The 19352-nt window shown below is 41.0% G+C and overlaps 1 long non-coding RNA gene across 9 annotated transcripts in view; it reads right to left on the bottom strand.

Moving 5' to 3' along the window:
* LOC112996633 (uncharacterized) overlaps window positions 1–18888 on the bottom strand; it is a 120659-nt gene extending 101771 nt beyond the window's left edge. For 5 of the 9 annotated variants that reach the window (XR_010388407.1, XR_010388401.1, XR_010388400.1 and 2 more), the window contains exons 1-4: window positions 18711–18888; window positions 16613–16773; window positions 14816–14903; window positions 13582–13693 (exon numbers count right to left, since the gene is read on the bottom strand). This is a non-coding gene — a long non-coding RNA (uncharacterized LOC112996633). Of the gene's footprint in view, window positions 1–207; window positions 1961–13581; window positions 13694–14815; window positions 14904–16612; window positions 16774–17148; window positions 17248–18048; window positions 18658–18700 lie in introns of those variants that run through there. The other 4 variants (XR_010388404.1, XR_010388405.1, XR_010388399.1 and 1 more) reach the window with 4 other exon arrangements.
* Window positions 18889–19352: the final 464 nt, after the last annotated feature.

The raw sequence follows: 19352 nt of genomic DNA, 5'->3' as shown, positions 1-19352 counted from the left end.
CTATGTAACCATATGATCACTTTACATAGGTATTTTTTTCCCAGTACCTTTTCAGCCAAGAAAGAGTAAGGCAGGTGCAACTCCTTGGAGCTAGCCTTTTCAGCTTCTTTCAAGTGTCCAAAGGAATCACTGCTGAGTAACTTCTTGACTTCTTTACCTCAAGAAAAATATGCTTACATGTGTCAATATATAGACATACCACCCAAGCAGGTCACACTAAGGCTTTTAATGGTGTATCATTAGTGACATTGTAAAGGTTCCATATGGTGGTGTAATATGTTAAATGATACTCCAAAGAATCCATTACATTCCACCAGTACAAATTCACTTTTTACACAAAGGTTTGGCATGATTAATGGTCTATTGATTAAATATTACCTGTTACAGAATTGCTTAAATACATATTTACAAGATAAACTGGAACAGCTCAGAGTCATTACAGTCTTTGTGGTAATTAATAGGAATGTTATGTAAATGACATTTAAGTGATTTATATAATGGGGCTCCAAATAAGCTGTTATAATCTATCATGCTGTAATGAATTAGCACCTTTACTGTAGGTAGGTATCTGACCTCTACTGGAGTATGAAAGACCTGCTTATATATCTCCCTGCTCTTGTCTGGCTTCAATAGAAAACTATGCCTTAAAGAGTTGCTATTAGATGATTCAAAGAGCAAAAAAGTGCACTAGGTGTGGTGGTAGTAGTAAAACAGGTCCTAAACTGCTCTTTAGTCAGCTTGGCTAGGGAATCAGCAACCACCGTTCTGGCTGACTCATCTTCACCAGTAAAGGGGCTAGGAAGGCTGTAGGAGAGATTAAGCCAGCAGCAAAAGAGCACACTTCATGACTAGAGCCTGATACCTCTCTTCTGTGCCTTCTTTCCTCTACACAAGAGCACAGCAGTCAGATGGGAGCAGAGAGATGCAAGAATGAACTTTGCCTAAAAATTCCTTTTCTGAGGAATGTGAGGACCATCAAACTGGGCTGGACATGGGACAGGTCTAGAAACCTGAGAGGCTAGTTGCTAATGGTTTGAGACATAACTACACTGTAGTCCTTATGCTCATAAAGCCTAAGAGTGGGATAGTCTGCACTGTCCTCTCTTATGTCACAGCTTCACCATCACTAGTGCCTAATCCAGATACACGTATCTCACACAGTGCTTCTCATCTTTGGGCTGAGACTAAATATGCAGATTTTCAGTCAAAAAAAATTTTGAGTAAATTACTAGACATCACAGAAAAAAAAATTTTGAGTAAATTACTAGACATCACAGAATGGATGCTGGAATCCAGCTTTAACTATAGCATTTGCCTGCAGTGATTTTTATAATTATTTGTCATTCTCTAGCTTTTCAGTCTGCTAGCAAAATATTATCTCTGCTAGATTTGGAGCATCTTTTTGACTTTGGCTTTGGAACAGTCTAATATACAATGAGATGAGTAAACTAGGCTCTCAGTTAAACTCACAGCTTTCTATGACCTTCTTTTTTATTTTTATTTTTTTTGTTTCTTTTTTGTTCAAGGAAAGGAGTAATTTTCCATTCTAAGAATTCTTACCATTACTTTTAATGCTTTTCCCTCCAAAACATGTGTTCCCCCCACACATACTCCAGACAAAGAAGTCAAGCTTCTTCTGACCTCAGAGTGTAAACAAAGACTCCATTCAGCTATTATTTACCTTGATGAGGCTATCTTTCATATCTTATTCTACTTACTGAACAGTGACTGGAACAAAACCACACTGATTATTTGCTAATGAAAATTGTATTTGGAGGGTCATTAGGATTAAGACATTCTGTGCAGCTATACGTTTCAGAGGCACAGAGGACAAAGCATAAACACGTTTTGACATAGCAGAGACCTCCCCAAGATAGCAAACTGAGGCAGTTCAGCTGCATGATAATATCGAAGAATATCCTCAGAAGGTGTTTGATGAAGTCCTGGGGGGCATTTCTGCCTGAAAGAACAACAGAAAGGTGAGTGGACCTATGACCAAATGCATCCACCAGTCTTTACTCAAAATGGGCTGTGGAGGCAGGAGCACAGAAGATGCCCATTCCTGTCTTAGGGCTTTAGATGCAGCTCTTGGAGCAGTTCTTTCAGAGATGAGGGTGGTCCTCCACACAACCCTTTCTGAACTCATTCGAGCTAACCCTGGTGGGGGCAGTTCTGAGCCCTCAGCCAGTAGGCAGGCACTAATGAAATCCATTAAACTGTCAACATTTAGGGAACACTGTTTTACCAAACCACTTAAACATACCATGCAACAGACAGCTGAATTAGGCCTGTCTGCCTGTGTGGAGTCAGAAAGAGCCATGTTACTCTTCAGGGGATAGAAAACTACTGTGCAGAGCCCTGCTTCTTTTTTATTATTTATTTTATTTGTAGCAATTATTCAAATATACCCGATATGGACAAGTAGTAAAAAAAATTAAAAATAAAAATGCTTCTATCGAAGACAATCAGCGTTTTCTGGAAAAGAACAAAAAACCCAAGCCACTGATACGAAATGTGTTTTGAAAAGGTGATCCGAAGGGAGAAAAACAGGTATTCACAAACAGCATGAATGGGAATGAGCCCTTCTGCCTGAGTGCCATTGAAGTTCAGCAGCAGTCTTTTAAGATGAACTGAAAGAGGTCAGAGTCTATCATAGGTGAAAGACAGCAACACAGCAAGCCAGTGTGCAGGAGAGGTGAGCTCAGACAAAATCTGAGGATCCAAGGGCCCCCAGGCCACTGGCAGTTGCTGCATGTGTCACAGACTGACAGAAATGACAAGCCGAGTCCTAGGAAGAGGACAGAGTAGCCTGTGTCTCTTCACAAGAACCCCCCACAGGGTCAGCTATGGTGTGTTACCAGCGTGGGCTCCTAAAGGAGCAATCCACCTGCTTCTTTCTTTGCTGGAGGGGAGCTACTTTGACTTGACCAACAGGTCTCTTTCAGCAAAAGCTGTGCAAGGCGCGGGAAATTAGTTCGAGTATAAAGGAAAACAGGTGAAGGCAGCAGTCACTGTCTATCCACTTTCTTCCCAGAAATGTCCAGATGTATCGCATTCACTTTCTGAATGTGTTCAGGGAAATTAGTTTCCCAAATGCTCTCTGTCTTGTGGTCCATCTTCTGCTGGAAAAGAGCAGGGGTGCTTTGAAAGAGTAGTTGACAACTCTCGAAACATTTTAGAAAATATGTTTCTCTCCCTCCCCAAACCGGAATGAAAGGTTTTGTATGTGAATTGATATAGAGAGAGGTGACTATTTAAACAAAGAACAGATATGATATAGAAAACAAAAGGCAAACATTAGTGGAGTCCTCACCCCCAGAGAAATCTGTATCCTGAGTAAGGATGACAATGAAGCATGATCCCCCATGAACAGAAACTCCTGGTTATCTGCAGTAAAGTTTTTAGCAGAATGGCCATTTTGTGACACACACACCCGCACCCACACACACCCATAAACACTGGCTTCAGGCTCTCATTCGCTTTCCACACAAGAATGATGGCAATCAATTTAGTCTTCCAAATTGTAACTTCTGTGACTTGTCATCTCCACAGTGATGCCAGAAAACAAGAATTAAAATTGCAGATATAAAATAAATAGTTAAAGCAAATAAATGTTAAAGAAATTCACAACCAATTTTCAAACAAATTTCCCTAATTAAAACAAATGAAGAAAGGGGGAAATCAGAAAAATGAATGATATATCTGCATGATGGATTCTAAATAGAATGTTTTTCAAAGCTTACCAAGAGACATCACTGGCTCTTTAAAGTTTGTTTTCCCACTAATTCGGATCCTGTCAATTTACAAGCTATTTCAAACACCACCTTTATTTAATAAAAATGCAAAGCACAATGGGAAATTTATGTAAACATGGCTGGCAAAATATCTTTGTAGGACATTTTGGAAGGAGTCAGGAAATGAATGAATGAACATTTTAATAGTTCAGTGTAATTGGGATATAGCCTACCCAAAACACTATGCCTGATGTTTTGTTAACATAAAAACATTCACAGAAGTGAACTTCGATAGAGTAACATAGTCTCATGGGAAGCCATGGGCCTCCTAGATCTGTTACAAAAAATCTGCTACAACAGCATTGCTAATTATTATTATTCCACAGTAACATCATAAACAAAATACTTTTCACTCCAAATTCATTAAGTGTTTAACAAAAAATATGGATAATTATTCTTATGGTATGAGTGGAAGACTAAGGTCAAGATTTGGAAAAGCATCTTCTAATTTAACATGTCTTAGCCAAGTTAATGTTTAAAGCTAAAATGACCTAACTGGTCACAAGGCTTCTTGGAGTACAATGGAGAAAGAAGGAAAACTGGATTTTCTCCATGATGGATGACTTCAGGAAAGCCTCATGGGAATTATTGCCTAGCATTTTTCAAAAGATTTGCTTTTTGATTTCATGATAGTGGACAAAGAAAGGCTATTCAAAGAACCTGCTTCCGTTCTCCGGCTGGTTAAGCTGTCCAAAAGATTACAGTGTCCCATTATTTGGGCCCTCAAACTGAAATTCTTGTGCTGGACTGAAGTCAGCTCCAGCTGACTTCAGTCAGCAGCCATTTAAACCAAAGAATCCCTTCTACAAATATATCATGGCCACACATGATGTTCTAGAGATATAAAATTGACAAAGGAACAATACTTTTATGTTATAGAGGTCAAAGGTACATTCAAAGTACATGAATGGGTGTATTATAGATTTAAGCACTATCAAAAATTAAAAAAAACACTTGTTGGACACTGTAGCAACCAATCAGTCATTTATTGAAATAGTTACTAGTCATTTATTAGCCCTTTAGTAACTTTCTATGTATAGAACTCTAATATAAGCTGTAGTCTATGCAGCCCCAAATTTCAAAAACTGAATTCGGTTCCCATCCCCATATTTAATAAGCAAAAGGTCTCATTTTCCAGATCGCTGAGTAGTCCGTAATTCTCTTCACTTCATTGGGAGCCATTGCAGACTCAGCATTTTCCAAAGCAGGCTAATCATTTAGTTGCCCAAACATGATATAAGACTAACTCACGGCTAACTGCTGCAAAAGTAACTGTGTTGCACAAAAGTGGCCAAATTTTGGCTCTTCGCAGGAGAAGGGAAACAAGAAACCAAGATCTCTGGGGACAATGAGTGGGTATGTTCCGGGGTATTATCAAGACATGGGAGATGGATTGGCAAAATAAGTTAACTATTACTGAGCTCGAGGTTGCCGTAGCCAGAATACTCCTTGCACCTGAACTGCTTTAAAGCCATTTCAGGTCACTCTCCATTACGTTGCTGTCTGGCAGTTCGGCACACTCAGTAAGAGTGTTAGCACTACTAAGGGGCTGCTAACCTCAAAAGCAACAGAAATGGGAGATGACTCTACTCACTCCTACATCAACTGATGCTGAGCAGGGAGTACATGACTTAACTTTTCTAAGACCATAGGGGATATTCTCAGTTTGCTCACCCCACCACACCTATAAGCTGCCTTTCTCCTTCACAGATAAGATGCCTTCATACATAACCTCAAATACACATTTGTATGTCACTGATTTTAGGAGAAAGAATTTGGCCCCTAGGCAGGAAAGAAGACATTTCTGAGTGGGGATTTTCACAGCAAAATTTTTGAAAGCCATGAAAGGACTTAAAAATCCAACTCTTATTGGCCTTCAGGTTATTCTGAGATAAATTCTCAAAAGAGCTCAAGGTTCAGACACGAAAATATGAGACAGATTTTCAATAAGGTTCAATATGCTGAGCTCCTTTAAAAGATCTCCTCATTTAATTCAGTGCCTAAATCACAGTCAAACTGTTTTTGAGAGGCTCTACCAGTTGACCAAAGAATTCAGCAAGTTAACTGCTTCACAAGAATCTTCTAGGAGTCTACTTTCCCTTCCTTGTGGTACCATTACTTCCGGCTTTAGTGACAGGTAGATCATTTCTGGAGGAGGGAAATTCCCCAAAAGAATAGAAGGGTTTTTTTTCTTTTTTTACACTAAAGTTCCACCCATAAAGGCAGAAGATATACCAAGTTCTGTCACACATGGACCATCTGCCCACACAGTACTGAAAAAAATCCAGGACATATGTAGTGGGTGAGGGACACCCACTATTCATTTGGAGGGAGAAGGGATTGAGTCTGAATGAAATAAATGATCACATCATATTGCTTTACTTTAAGTCTGTAATGTCTGCTGCCTGGGAATAAGATTTGTAAATTCTTGCTGCAGCACACACAGAGTCACTTTTAAAGTGTTCTTTAAAGTAGAAGCCCTCCTTAATAGCCTTAAAACCCAAATACAGCAAAGTTCCAAATGCTTTTCACAGACATACGTGTTTTGTTTCCTCATTTAGTGTCTATTTTAGCACTGAGAGGGCTGATTAAAATGAGAAACAGTACACTTCCAGCAACAACCTCCCTGATATCCAGTTTCAATATCTGAAATATTATGGAGCACTTACTGTTACTCTCTCCCATGTTATCTCAGAAGACACAAGAAGAGTGCAAAGAACAGAACAGCTCAGATAATTGAGATTTTAAATACTTGTTGAAGTGGAGTATGGCAGCTGAGGCTGCTCAGGAATATGAACAACTGGCAAACAGCATGTCAGGTAGAGGCTTTTAGTATGGGTGCCCAGAAGAAGAGGGGGCTGGCACCACAGAAGTCAAATTCCACCTGCATCTACCTGTTTCTAATTGCATATGCCCTGCCATTACCACAGATCCAGTCCTAAGCGTCATTCTTGATTATAGTCAAGACCCAACATATAATCAACTGTCATCTACAATGTAGACATATATTCTTCTATAGGCATTGGTTCCCAAGCAAGCATTCTGCATTCTGTCTGGCTTTGTCTGGCTTTCATTGTTAGCTTTACCACAGTTTAAGCTGATGGTTAACCAGACAGATGAAATCTCATGGAGGGTTGTTTTTGGACTGGCTCACTGAGACACAATCAACTTCAGTGAAAGTACTGAGCCCTGAAGAAATCAGAGAAATGCCTTACTGCCTGACTTTGATTGTGGAGAACTTCTTTCCATGCTTTCCTACAACTAATACCACACTTACTTTGTAAAGTTGACAAATGACAACAGAGTATTAATACAAGATCTCAAAAATCAGATCATGTGTGTCCAAAGCCTTGATGTAAACTTAGCTCTTCATAAGGGAAAAACTACCAGCAAGCTCTGTACTTAGATCTAGACAGCTGGACTAGCTAGAAGCATTAAGCAACTAAGTGCTAAGCTAGTCTTAGTGTAATTATGCCTTCGGCCTTAGTATAATTATGCCTTAATCTACTTTCCTCTTTGTTAACTATCTGAAGATCTCAGTATGCTCTCTCTGTTGCGAGAGGGAGCTACTCTGCAGACACGTGAAGCCTGATTCACCACTGCCCTCCTGGCTTCAGCCAGGGCTTCAGCCAGGGGTCGTGCCAGTGTGAAGCTGAAGTAAGTAAGTAGTAAATCAGGTTTTTGAATACTTCAATGTTTCTGAAAATTTGACTATTTGCAGAAGACTGGAGTAAGACTGCCACAATAAAGCTAAGATTTTTCATGGCTATAGCTTCATATGCTGCATAAGCCTATACTGTATTACATTTCATACCTGATGAAAAACAAACCCTGTGGAGAATCTCTCTGGAATCTGAGCCACAATTAGACTGTGCCTACTATGTGAAGCTAAACTAGGCCTGAATCCCAATGCATTAAAAAGAAATATCAAAAATGTGCCTGAGTACTTCAGAAAGTTCTTAGTTTGGTCAAGTAAGCAGAAGAGAAAGGAAAAACAAGGAAGCCTAGGAGGCAGACTAGTTCTCCAGTAATGAATAAAAGAGGACAGAGCTCGACTCATCCTCAGTCACTGACTTAGGGCTTGAATAAATGAGAAAGATACCATGTGAGAAAACAGGATGTCAGCTGACAGCTGTAGCTGCTCTGCCCTAACTGTATTTACCAATGTGGGCACTCTCTGTCCACACACTGCACTTCAGAGCTACTTCACACAAAAAGCATCTTAAGAAATGCTCAGAACATCACTCTGCAAATTCATGCCTCAGCACATGGCAGTCGTTCTCCAAGAAAGGTGCACAGTCCAACCTTGCATAAGTCACTTGGTCCGTGAGTCTCAGCTTCCCAACCATAAAATTGCAATGAGAATAACATTTCCTTCATCTGCTGAGTCAGTTTCAGCTGTAAGCACCTTGGGGCACCATCCATTCCTTTGCAACATTCTAGCACAATGGTAGCTCTAGCAGCTACTGCCAAACAAATAATATATAGATAAGAGTTTTAAGGAATTCATTTATGTTTGTGATGACAGAGTTGTATAAATAGACAACTTGAGGTGAATGCCCTTTGTTTCCATAGCTATCAATCTGCAAAACCAAGTATAAATGATCCCTCTTGTTCAAAAACAAACTCACTACTTTTGTTAACCTGGGGGTTTTGTATCCTTACTGCTCGCTACAGCATTCCAAATATACTTTGGATCCCTTTTTTACTTATTTTGATATTCAATCTTTTTTTTTTTTTCCCCATAATGCTCTTCACCAGTTTCCCACTGCTGTTGTTGCTACACAAGCATTTGTAACAAACTGTGGTGCCTGGACAGCTCTTGGGCTGTATTTGTTGGATTGCAGTGTCCCTTGGGCTTTGACAGAGCAAAACACGCATGCAGCCCTCAGAGTAATATCAAACAGGGACCTTGGCACGAAGATTTTGACAAGTTGCTTGCCCTATACCTTGCTAAGTACAAGGCACTGGAACTATGGAGGCTGTCACTTTCCTCCCCCGGACAATCATCTGTACAATCAGAAGGAACGCCTGCCATTACTATTACTGTACCTTCCAACACCCACCATAGAACTCCATAGGAAAAAGGAAAAAAAAAAAAGAAATCCCACTCAACAAACACCACCAAGACTTGAAGTTGGGACCTCGGAATCTGGGAAATGCTGAGCCACTAATTTATCTGAAATGTCTTTGACTTAAAAATTATATATATACATTTATAAGCAAAACATTAGAATATTTCCTGCAAACCTCCTAAAGGAGATTATATTTTAATATATCTCAACACGATTGCCTTTGTAAAACCCACATCACAGCCTGAATTTAAAAAGGAAAGAAAAGAAAAACAGAGAATGGCTTTGGTAGTTCAAAAAATACACAAGTTGTTGTTAGCAGGAGAAAAAATGTTTGCATTCCTGACCTTTACAGAGGTAAGACAAAAAACAACAATTTTTTTATACTAATAGTGTTCTGTGCCTGTCCCTTGTATATTTTCTTTTAAACTTGCCATTTTGCTGTTGCAGCTGGGCTTGTCAGTTTTCAGCACTAATGGGCTGTGATATGGTGTCAGGGGAAGTCAACAATCAATGTTGGGAAAAAGGGCTATCACTGCTGACACAGCCAAGGATGGAAACACAATTGCCTTAGTTTGGAGAGAAACAGAAGAAAAAATCCTGAGTTATATCTTGCTTTGAAGATTAGTAGAAATTTAGCCCCAACTGACCAAGCTATCACTTTCACCCTTTCCTGCCTCACTCTGCTCCCACATTGGCATCTAACACTGCTCCATATCTCACGCAAAATATAGATTTTTTGGCTAATGAAAGAAACCAAAACATTTTATAAAAACCATTTAATAGGACCATAATTCACATTTATGGTTTATAGTTATTACTGTTATTATCTTAAAAAAAGATGAAAAAAGGCTGTGTTGCACAGTATATGCCCATGGGACAGCATGGCACAAAAACAATTTTGGATGCCTTTTCCCTGCCTTGGCCTAAGTCAGACCAGTGCTGAACCAGTTAGGTCCAGCTGAACGCAATACAAGCAGTGGACACGCAGCAGCTTTTTAATCAGGTGCTACAGACAGAATTATGAAAGATAAACAGTGTTCAAAAGCCTTCAGTAAGAATCATGGCAATATTATTTATTTCCATAGCACCTTGTCAGAAAACCTGACTAGCTCTAAGTCTCCCAGAGTCCTAGAGAGACAGGGAGGGAGTATTTTTAGTTTCCAGATGGCTAAACTGCTGCAAATACATTCTTTAAGATCACACCAGGATCTTACACACAGACAAGAACAGAAATCAGCAATCAGCACCATAAATATGTTACCAGACTTCATAGTTTCCTTCCCTCAAAACTGTAACTGTGCAGTGCCATTACTGATCTTTTAATATCAGTAGATAAAAGGTCAAAGACAGATTCTCCTCTCCTTTTAATGAAAGAGACAGAGATTGGTACATTCAGAAAATTCACCATCTCTCAAGCAGACAGGACTACCTAAATCTTGCCTCTTCCAGGACAAAAAATTAACTACTTCAAAAGCTTCTCAAAGATATTTTTATATGCCTAACTCCATTGATATCCCCAGAATATCTTTTCAAAATATAATTCCTTTTTCTAGCAAGTCATGGTCCTAGATGTTGACTCACAGTCACTGTCCTATTAATTCAAAATGTACTCCTGGAATCACAACCTACGTTCATCAGAAGCCAGTTGCACAGAGGGGTTTCTTCAGGTATCTGGATACTGCATGGCAATAAAAGCAAAGTAAGAGGAAGGACACAAAAGGAAGGCAAATTAGCAGCAGTGAGAGATTTGGGTTGATAGAGGAAGGAATTAGGAGTAACCTTACGAGATGCTGAGGTTTTTAGGGTGGCTTGTCCCTACAGGTAGCATTTTTCTCTGCAGCATTTCTTTCTCCATCATTTATCTGACAAAAAGGTCTGTAACTAGAGCTGAGAAAATGTTTTTTTGCAGGCTCTCAATATGTGCTAAAATCACAATGGCATTCCTATGCCAGATGCCTTTGCAAACATTCTTAGTACTGCACACTTTTGATACTAGTCCTTAAATAATAGTAAAAGGCTGCTTCTTCAAAATGCCATTGACAACACACATTTATTTCAGCCAGCTTCTCTGGTGAAATATAGAGCAGCAATTGGGAACATGGCTGCCACAGAAAACCCTGCGTGATAGAGCAGACACACGAAGCCCCTCAAAAATAGTCTTGAGGGGCTTCTCTCTCCCTGGGGTTTATATTGCACAAGGAGATGAGAGGCTTAAGGACCTGACCCAAGCCCATTGAAGTCAGTGAGTCTCTTCCCACTCCTGCAGGCTTTCAGTCATGTTGCTTCAAGGGAAGAGGAAGAGAAAGTGATGCTAGAGGTAGTCTGGAGAACATGCTGTAATGTGGGATTTTTCATCAGGAAAATAAAACTCGGAAAAGAAAAATGAAAGGATTCTCAAGGTACATATACACAGTCCACAGCTAAAAACAAGAAAAGGAGGTAAAACCAATCTGTAATGCTCAAAGTTATTTGAGTTCTGCAGAGAAAAGAGGAGGGCATCATCATATAAGAAAGAGCTTAAAAAATAACCAAAGTACATAAGGGAAATAAGAGAAGTGTTTGCACATATGGGCTTGGAAGAAGCAACAAAGTCTTGCCCATCAGGATACAAGGGAAGGAAAATCATGACAACTTTAAAGTGCATACAAAAAAACAAAAATGAAGACTGGAGAAAATTCCAGGTTAACCAGCCAAAAGCAACCATTTGCCTATCCAAATCATTCCCTAATTCATTGTTGCCACATATGGAAATACAGGGAAGGAGCATCAATCCCATCTGCGCAATGCTGGAAAAGGAGAAATGGTCTTGGAGGCAAAACCGATAAAACACCTTAAAAACTGAAATGAGTCTCTTACAAAAATCTAATTGAAATGGACTTAAGATGAGTCCTGTGATCTGGATGGGAAAGGTGGTTGAAAGACTGTAAGTAGCAGGTAATGATGGGAGGTTATGTATCGAGCTAGGTTGCTGCAGGGTTATGTTTTTGGTCTGTTCTTATTTAATATCTCAGTTAATGATCTGGAAAAGGAGGTAAACAGCACATTAATGAAATTCACAAATGACAATAAACCAGGAGGCTTGCAAACGTCAGAGAGGATAGCAATAACACAAATGGAAACTAACAAGGTTAGATATGTAGGCAAGCAATAAAATGAGATTCAACTTGGAAAAATGTAGACTATTACACTGAGGAAAAATAATCAGAAATATGGATAGTCCGTGAGAATGCAAAACCTGGAAAGCATCTGCGCAGAAAGATACCTACAGTGACAGTGAACAACAAACTGAATATGAGTTTGCGAGGAGATATATCAAAGACCAGTGCAATTTTGGGCTGCGTAAGCAAAAGAATAGTGCCAGAACAGGAAAATGGTCACCTATGAATCTGGGAGGACTTCTGTTGAATATCGCACCCACTTGTAGACTGCTCCATAACAGAATGATGCCAGCATAGTGGAAAGGACTTCAGAGAAGAGTAACAAAATTGATTAGACAAGTAGGGGGATTGACTTGTTAATCTAGGTGACAAGGGCACAATGATAAATGTCTACAAATATTTGAAAAATGAACAGAGAGAATGGAGAGGAATTTCTTAGATGGTAATGTGTACAGTGGTACAGCTAAATGTAACGGGATGAAACTAAGGAAGAACAAAATTTGGACAAAATATGAGATAGTTTCCCAGAAGCCACATGATTCAGCCTAGCAGGTAATTTTCAAATGGAAACACGAGAAGTCCCATCAAGCAAGTCATTTAAAACTTGAGAGGGTAAAGCAAAACTGTAGTGAACAATTGTGCACTTGCAGGAAAGTGAACTACATGACCTAAGAGGTCATTTCTATTTTTAAATTCTCTGATTTTGTAGCTGTCCTGATATATAACGCTATTAGTGGGTTTCCTCTTCTATTACTATGTTCATAAATACGGTGGTGTTTTTCAAGTGAATGCACATCACACATGCTTCAGTCCTCGTCCAAAGTATAATTGTATAGTAAAAGCTAACTGACTGAAAGCATCTTGACTATGTACTCAGTGACAAATAAATGCATGACCTGCTTTCACACAAAAAATACTTCTTTTAGCAGACATGCTTCTTTAGTGACGTGATTCTTTAGTGTAAAGTTATTTTGTCTATTTTAAGAAAAATGTGATTAAGTTATGTATTTGCTTATTCATGCCTGTCACCTTTTCTATTTCACATTTTCCATAGTTAAAAATCTTTATTTGTTTACGTGTAATACACAAATCTTGCTTGGTTACAGTCAAAGTCTATTCATAGTGAAAAAGGAAGCTTTTAATGCTGAAGTGCATTGTAATGTGCCAAGATCTGGCCATTAAAAGTAACAGGGGAAAAAAAGACTGAAACCAGCATGTACGTTAAAAAGGTAGATAGAATTTCCCCTTTGTAGAAAAATGTTACCTTATCAATACAATGCTCACTGTGCTCGTGTGTATTTACATGTACAAACTTTACCAAGTTTCCCATTTTTATGCCACCCAGATAAGTCTCCTTTTATGAATGTCTACCTTGGTCTTTACAAACAAAGACTGTTCCCATATTCTTCTAAGGAAAACAAAGAGGTGAAAGGTTTTTCAAAGTTCTTCTGTCCTTCTCACTTCCCCTGGGGGTGGTTGGAGAGCTAAGGAAGGAGGAAAGCTTATTGAGAAGAAAGCTCCTGTTTTTACTGTAATAAAAGGTGGCAATCTTACCATGTATAGATGCTCAAATGATGTACAGACAAAGGATGTTTGCGGTAAAGATTGCCATAGGCAAAACAGCAGATCCAATCAAAAGCTCTACACGCATGGATGTAGCCAGCCTCTGGAAAAGGAAAGCACTTGCAGCACAGAATCTGGAATTGCTCTTCTGTCTCTCAACAGCTACAAGCTTCGGTATTTTGGGCAGAGAGGTGCCTAACCACTGCACAAGCTCCCTGTAACTGTACCACTATTATGTCACAGAGAGCACTATTAGCATAATACTGTTTTTACTTCAGTTTTTTGCATGGAAGCACATTCTTCTACCTATCTCATACCAGTAAAGTCAGTAGAATGAGGTGGTGTTTGTATGGGAGTGCTGTAAATATATTCCTATTGTAAAAAATAAATTACAGACCAAACAAATACGTAAAAAAAATGTAATTAACCTTTAGAACGCTGGCATTTTCAAAACTGTCAGACAAATGAATGTATATATGTCCTCAGGCTCTCAAAGATTAATAAAAGTCAGGACACAAACCAATAGAAGTAAAGCGTTCTCAGTTAAAGCTGGTGCAGAGCTCCTACTTCACCCCATTGTGCATAATGTATTAACCTAGGTGTCCCAGAATAGTCAGATGTATTACACAATCTGTGTGCTACATGATCTAAGAACAATGACTGAGAATAATGAAGCAGAGCTAAATGTTTTAAGGTACTGTGGCAGACACATCTAAGATTTTTTTTTGTTAATTTTTTGTTAATCTGCCTGGAGGAGAGTGTTTTTATCTAATTGCACTGGCATTTTACACTGTACTCTTTGCTGGAACTGTCAAAGAACACAGTCTGTAACTCACCGCGTGGTTTATGTTTTTTGTATGCCTCTGTCTCTTGTCCTTGCCTGTCTTGTCTATCTGGATTGTGAATTCTTTGGGTGGCAGGACACAGTACCATAGTTTACACAGTGCCAAGCATGGTGGGATCCAATTTTTACTGGGCCCTGTGAACTGCCACACAACTAATAAATAATAATAATAACTTACCACACATCACTGCTGCAGAACCCCATGGAAACCCAAGGGCCAGAAACTCCAGTGGGATAAGCTGCCAGGAGGAAACCTGCAGTGCACTCCTCTGTCTGGTGACAGTCTTTGATTGCAGCCACCTCTCCTCTAGTCCTAATGTCCTCATTTTTAACATGTAAGATAAAATGCATCCCAGTGTACAAACAGAAAAAATAACCTACCAGATCTATCTCAGCTCAATACAGCAGTAACTCCGGCTCCTCCAGCTCCTCCAGCCTTTCCAGGTGTCAGCATGAAGAGCCGTGCTGTCTGCCTGGTGTGAGACAAGCAACAGGATGTTTAACGGTCTACACTGTTGTCCAAGCCAGACACATGAGCTGAAACTCAGTCTCTCCACATGCAACTTGGATATCTGGCAAGTCTCAGAGAGACACATTTTCCTCTTGGCCTCCTTTCCTTATTTCTAGGCCCACTGTTCATATTCAAAGGAGCAGAAAAAGAAAAAAACAAAACAAAACAAAGAGATGTAGCCTGCAGACGCACAAGGAAACCAAAGGGAAAAGAGAAAACATTCTTAGAGAATTTAAGAACTGAGGAAATTTGCTCAGCTGCAGCATGAAAACAGATTTGGAAGGAGTGACATGGACAAACTACCACTCAGTATCACATTGTCTGAGCAAGCGAAGAGACACCAGGCAGGGAGCTGGGAAGCAACAACCAGCTGCCCCATATGGTCAGCTCTTGGTAGGCAATTTCATTTTCATTTTCTCCACTGATTGTGCTCATCTCAGTGGTATCTGGATGGAAAACAATGGTGGAGATAATAGGACAGGATTGCCCAGGGCATTTTTAAGGGCTTGAGAGTCATTCATTTATACATCAAATCTAGGCCAGAATGGAAGCAGGTAATCTGATGACTGTTTGTTGGCATATATGAAATGTGTCAGTGGTATTTCACAAATATCCACATAAAAACTGAATAATTCACAACTTTCTAAGCATTCTCAGCAGACAGCTCGGCCTCTGCAGCCTCTTAGGACTCCATAGACTCTTAGTACTAACAACTTAACTCTGCCAATAAATGCAAGTACACAAGTCTACACAAGTTCCAGTTGTAATTGTGGTTTATCCCAAAAATAGTTTGAGGCAATGAAGAGTAAGGTAAGGTGTGGGAAAGATCCAGTGATTGTAACTTTTCTGAGGATGAAAGAAGTCCTTCATTCTCCTAGGCTATTAATCGGGTATCTTTCATGAGCACAAACCTAGAAGAGTTTAAAAGTTTTAGATACTTGACCTTCTATTGTCTCCATGTGTTTGTAAGGTAGTAAGTGACAACGGCAGCTCACTATATCCCATATTCTATTGCAGTTTGTCTTGCAGAGACAAGAGGTTTTATTATTGTTGTCATCATCATTTTAAAATAAAAGAATTGTATCTAAAAGAAAAAGCCTCTTCCTATTATGAAAGTCATCCTCAACTTGTCACGTTATCTAACACTGTCTTTCCACCAGTTTTCTCCAAAGACCACCGAAGTAAATATTAACTAATATGTGGCTAAACACTTAGAGAGATAAGAATCCAAATAAAATAAAGTCAGCCACTTAGGCAGCGTTGTGAACCTTTTCAGTGTCTGCTGCCAGATGCAAAAGCACATTATACAACCTCATTGGTACCAGCCCAAGTATCTGTCAATGCCAAACTTGGCTCTAGTACCAACGGTTCACCATCATTCGTCTGGACAAAAGGTGATCTTATAGTGACCAGATCTCACAGTGGAGTAAATAAATACTTAACTAAAATGGAGGGAAATTAAGAAGAGCTTTTATCGCCTGGAACACCCAAAAGATGTGCCCAAAATATTTTGTTTAAATTTGTTCAAATAAATTATTATTTTTGTAAATAAGTACAGAAAAACTGTTTCTGCATTTTTATTCAAGACGGTATTGATCACTGCCACTGCAAGTCACCTACTGATAGAGATGTTCAAATGACACCTTGTGAGACAACATGGTCCACACTTGCCTAGGATTCAGGAGAATTCTGTGGCCTTAAACAAATCATCTGTGCTGTCTGGTTTTCTTCCCACTCTGTCCTCTCTTTTTAAAGGCTGTGTGCTGAGGAGGATCTGCATGAAGCTGGCCCCACAGTTCCTGCTCCAATATTGGACTTGTAGACACTCCTGTAACACAGTTAACAGCAACAATTCTGAATTACACTGGAAACATCCTTAGCAGCAGCTAGGGAGAGCCAAGCAAGAAGGTGACAGCTGAAGAAATGATAACCTAACAAGAATCTTTAACTGACAGGAAAATTTCCCATTTGGGTCCAATGGTGGCCTCTTGCTATGATCCCCGTCAGTATGCCTGCACTGCCTGGCATACTTCTGCCAGCAGCACTGCCCCATCGGGGTGGCAGGTTTTCTCCCTAGAGCTCAACCACCATCAGGATTTGTGCACGTGCATGTGGACAGGAGCACAGGAATGGAAGAGAAGCCAGTTTTTACTGTAATATGCAGGGTGGGTGACTCAAGTCTTTGGGTAGGAAGTTGACTCACCTCCTTCTGAATGAAAAAAAAAACTCTTCAAACACAGTTGTAATTCCTTCGTTCTCACACAAAGTCAGGCAATGTATATAGAAGCCTCCACGGCACTTTCTAAATAGTGAAAATGTGCATATCCATGCTTAAAAGTTTATCTGTAAAAACCTGTGACCGCAACAAAAAAGAGGGTTTGTCCCTTCATGTCAGGTATCACAAATCCCCTTCGTTTAGCGGCAGGGAGGGAAAGAGGAAGGGGGGTGAGCGTTTTGGGTTTTTTTAATAAGGTCCTAGTAAACAGTTGAGACCCAGAAACACAGCCCAGTAAGTATTCATGTTGTCCTTTGGAGCCTACTGCTTTAAATTTGCGTGCTGTAGCTTGAAGCATTGCACAAACTCTTGGTCTGCTGACTGCCTCTCTCTGGAGCACAAACACACGGAGTGATTGAGAAAGCTTTTTTTTAGCTTGCCCTCTCTCTCTTTTGCCGGCCTGCTTTTGGTATTTATTTTTAAGCAAGTCATGTACATGAAAAAAAAGAAAAAAACACACAGCATTTTTAATCAACACCTATTTCCTTCCAGGACCCTATGATCCTCTATTGATTCCCATTAAAATGCTTTTCTTTTTCTTTGCCCCCTCTGCTGATCAAATTTCAGATCAGCCAGGATATGCAACTAACCTTCCGGCACAACTGAACCCAACTGACTCACAGAGATCAAAAGGCTTCATGCATTCATTAAAATTTAGCACAGCCCAAGCAGGATCTTTAATGGAAGATCTCCTTTTGCATTGCAATTAATGTGGGAGAGAGGAATTCTTATTATTTTTATTTTTTGCAAATGTTCTTGCTTCTGATTTTCAAGGGGGGGGGAGAAGTGGTGGGAGGGAATGAGAACAAAAGAGACAGATCTTCTTACCCAAGGATGACGTCAGTTTGATTTTTCTGACAACTATTGATGCATGTGGAGCAATTGCAGGCAGATTCCCCCACCCCCTACCTCCTGGCACTTCTCAGGGAAACAATACTGTTATAAGTGTAAAACATCTCTCTTTGCAAATGTTGGGGGCTCAAACACCGAACTCGATCAACTCCTGGGCACTTTGCAAAGGGTCTTAAATGCCTGTTTCTCCCCTGATCTTTATTAGAACGGAAACAAGCAGCGGAGGGAGGGAACTGGAACAGCTAATAGGCACAGAGAGGAGAGCAGGCTTCAACCTAGGAATGCTGCTCATTAAAGCAGCCTAGGAGCAGACACAGGCAGAGAAAATAGTCCCTGCTTTCCAGCTCCCGCAGGGTGCTCCCCGCTTCCGTCGGACCCCGGGCAGGGGGGGCCGCGCAATGGCTCTCTGGAGGGCAGGGGAAGGGCGGGGCGGCGACCGTTGGGGCCCCGGCGCGCCCGCCCGCGCGCCCGCCCGCGCGCCCAGTGCCTCTGCGTGCCTGGTGCAAGGATCCGCACGGCCCCCCCCAGGGCGCGCGCCCTCCCGCCCGCTTCTCCCGGCCGCGCTCCGGCCTGCAGCGGGGAGAGAGACTCAACCGGCGGAGGGGCCCGGCTGCGCGCAAAACCTGACCTGGATTTACCTGGCACACGGAGCGCGGGGCCGGGCCGCCCGCCCCGCTCGGCGGCGGAGGGGCTGGGGGGGCGCGCACCTTCGGCATCTCGTGAGAGGAAGGCGGAGGTTTAAACGCACGATGAGCTTAAGTAGGTTAAAAGCAAGCACAGATCTGCGCCTCCCACTGCAAAGCTGCAACTTCAAAAACTGATGGCTTAGTCAGGCACGAAGTCGTTGCCACTGAGCCCCCCCATGCTGGGCTGCCTCTGCCCGTGGGGCTCGGGCAGCCCCTGGCCCCCCAAGGCCTGAGCGGGGGCAGCTGCGCCGCCTCCCCCGCTGGGGTGACAGCAATGCGCTTCACAGTGGCGAGAAACCAGTACACGCACGCATCAAACACCCGAAACATGAAAACGTGGGTGACCTTTCTGTTTTTGGGTGCTGCCTATGTGTTAACAGGAATGTACAGCTCTGCCTGACTGACCCGGGAGCTGTGGGGTTTGCTCCCAGCTCCATCTCTGACAGGGCATTTTCGCTTATTTTACCTGTCCTCAAAATGCCTAAATTAGAAATGCTGGGTGGGTTCAGAACGAATCGCCAGGAAGCTTTTAGAAAAAAGGTGGAAATGTCTGTGTGAACGATCGGGTTTGTGCTGCGAAAAGGATGCAAGCTG

The sequence above is a fragment of the Dromaius novaehollandiae genome, chromosome 3 (genome assembly GCF_036370855.1).
Source record: "Dromaius novaehollandiae isolate bDroNov1 chromosome 3, bDroNov1.hap1, whole genome shotgun sequence".
NCBI lineage: Eukaryota > Metazoa > Chordata > Aves > Casuariiformes > Dromaiidae > Dromaius > Dromaius novaehollandiae.
The sequence above is the reverse complement of the archived record's forward strand: the minus strand, read 5'-3'. Positions and strand labels throughout refer to the sequence as shown.